Source organism: Petaurus breviceps, unplaced genomic scaffold, assembly GCF_028583685.1.
Source record: "Petaurus breviceps papuanus isolate PSGF00001 unplaced genomic scaffold, PetGlider_PUasm1.0 37, whole genome shotgun sequence".
Taxonomy (NCBI): Eukaryota; Metazoa; Chordata; class Mammalia; order Diprotodontia; family Petauridae; genus Petaurus; species Petaurus breviceps.
In genome coordinates this window covers 106,935,811-106,938,203 of record NW_027186296.1, presented here as the reverse complement: position 1 = coordinate 106,938,203, position 2,393 = coordinate 106,935,811, and the positions used below count along the sequence as shown (strand labels likewise).

Below are 2,393 nucleotides of genomic sequence, written 5' to 3'. Positions count from 1 at the left end.
GTGTGTGTGTGTGTGTGTGTGTGTGTGTGTGTGTGTGTGTGTGTGTGAAGTGTCTGAGGTCAGATTTGATCTCAGGTCCTCCTGACTCCAGGGCTGGTGCTCTATTCACTGCGCCACCTAGCTGCCCCTCTGTGCCCCATTTTAAAAATACTATTTTAGTGAGAATCTAAACTTCATTATATATAACCCTGTCTTTTTAAGAGGTTATTATAGAGCATAATTTAACCTTTTCTTTAAAACTGTCATAGAGGCAACACATAATAATACGGTGTAATAATGGACTTGGAGTCAGAAGGCTCATAGAAAGATAGTATTTGGAAACAATGGGTACCTGAGAGTCACTTTTTATTTTACAGCTGAAGAAAGTCAGGCCCAGAAAGAAGTGTTTTTCCCAAGGCCATTCATCAAAACTATGAATTATTATTGTGTTATAGCTTCCCCCATACTTCTTTTCCTTCAAGGAAGTCAGCTTAATCACTCCCTCTTCCATTCAGGATGGCTACTTGTTTCCTTCTCTTCCCCACCCCAGCTGAAAGTATTAACTTTCTCAGATTTTCTAAGAGCACTTTTTCTGTCTTCATAATATTCTGTATTGTATTCTATTTCAACATGTGTATTTTGTATTTCTCCTTGTAAGCCGGTTTAGAGCAAAGACTGTGACAGCTTTTAACTTGTATTCCTAGTGCCTTGTGGAGTTTTTTAATTTGTTGTGTTTACTGAACATTTGTTCAACTGAATTGAACAGAACTGTATCAGTTTGTGATATATAAGAGTTGCTTTTCTTCTTTCCTTTCAGCAGAAAGGCCTGCCTTTGGAATGCATGTACTTTTTGCATTGTTTCATGCACACTTGTAACAAGATTATTTAATTTCTTCAACAACAGGGCTTCTTTTGTTTAGGGCCTTTACTTAGGCTTTGCAACAGCTAGTTCAGTTTCCCTGAAGCTTTGTCTTTTTTAAACTTGCTCCTTGGGTCTCTTGCCAGTGGAGATACAATGTTAGGATCTTAGACTGTTGGAGCTGGCACAGACCTGAGAGGTCATCTAATCCATCCTCTCTCGTTTTACTTATGAGGAAATTGAGGCCTTGCGAACTGATTTCTCATGTTATGCAGTGAGAATTAGAACTGTCATCTGGGTCTCTTCCATTGTCCTACACTAACATGTCAGCTATCATGATGAGTTTCCCAATTTGACCTGGAAGTTTTATTGAATACTGTTCTCAGTTAAATCTGTGATTGTGCTAGATATGGGCATCCTTGTGCCACTGAATGTGATCTCCAGGCTGCTGAAATCTTGTTGTAAAAGTACTTCCAACCATGCTTCTGTAATTCCAAAGTACCAAAGATCACCTTGTACCCCATACACAAGGATTATAGGTTTAGAATTTGCTTTGTCAGTTTTTGCTTTTTATTTTTGGAGGGGCAAGGCAGGGCAATTGGGGTTAAGTGACTTGCCCAAGGTCACATACCTAGTTTTGTGTTAAGTGTCTGAGGCTGGAATTGAACTCAGGTCCTTCTGACTCCAGGGCCGGTGCTCTATTCACTGTGCCACCTAGCCGCCCCCATGCTTTGTCAGTTTTTGAATGATGAATTGAATCTTGGGTTTAAATAACATAGAGAAATGAAATTCTGCACTTAGCTTTTAGTAATTGTGTTGATTTCTACAGAGGTAGAAATGCATTTATCTTTAAAACTTAAAACTAAAAAATGCAGCTAGTGTAGAAGAAAATTGGGTCTCACTATAGGAATATAATGGACATATATTTTTATCCATTGACGTGCAAAAAGTAATCATGATGTCAAGAAACTTGAGTAGAATGTTTTGTCTAGTTTATCCATTTGAACATGGAATTCAGTAGATGCTAGTCACTTCTCATTATAAACCAGATAGTTCCTTTTGCCAGATAATGAATTTTACTTTGTTAGGCTTGGAAAATTTGGCTCATGGAGTCTTCTTTTATCTTGGTGTAGTCAAGTATAAAAGGTCTTTCTGGAGGGCCCAGACCTGTGATTTCATTAGTATAAGAAACACCTAGTGAAGAAACTCCTTCTACATGTGTTTACTCATAGAGTTTCCTAGGACACTGTTAAGTAACTTGCCCTCAGGGTCAGATAGACAGCAGGCCTCAGAGGTGGCATCTGCGTCAGAGTCTTCCTACCTGAAACCAGTTCACTCTCCACTATGCTATGCTATCTCTCATGTGCTAGTATCCAGGTTAAAAGGAATGGAGAGAAAGCAGCAGAAGGGGATCTCATACCTTTGTATTGTAACTCTAATGTCCTTCCTTTGATGACTCAGCTTCCTAGGAGCCTCCCCACCAGCCTGATGAAAACAGGCTCAGTGACTGTAATGTAATACCAAGCAAAGGCAACTTCCCAGGTTCAAAATACCA

General features: G+C 39.3%; 1 protein-coding gene across 6 annotated transcripts in view; it reads left to right on the top strand.

Moving 5' to 3' along the window:
- IDE (insulin degrading enzyme) overlaps nt 1-2,393 on the top strand; it is a 416,199-nt gene that overhangs the window by 370,516 nt on the left and 43,290 nt on the right. The gene's annotated exons all lie outside the window — the stretch shown is intronic.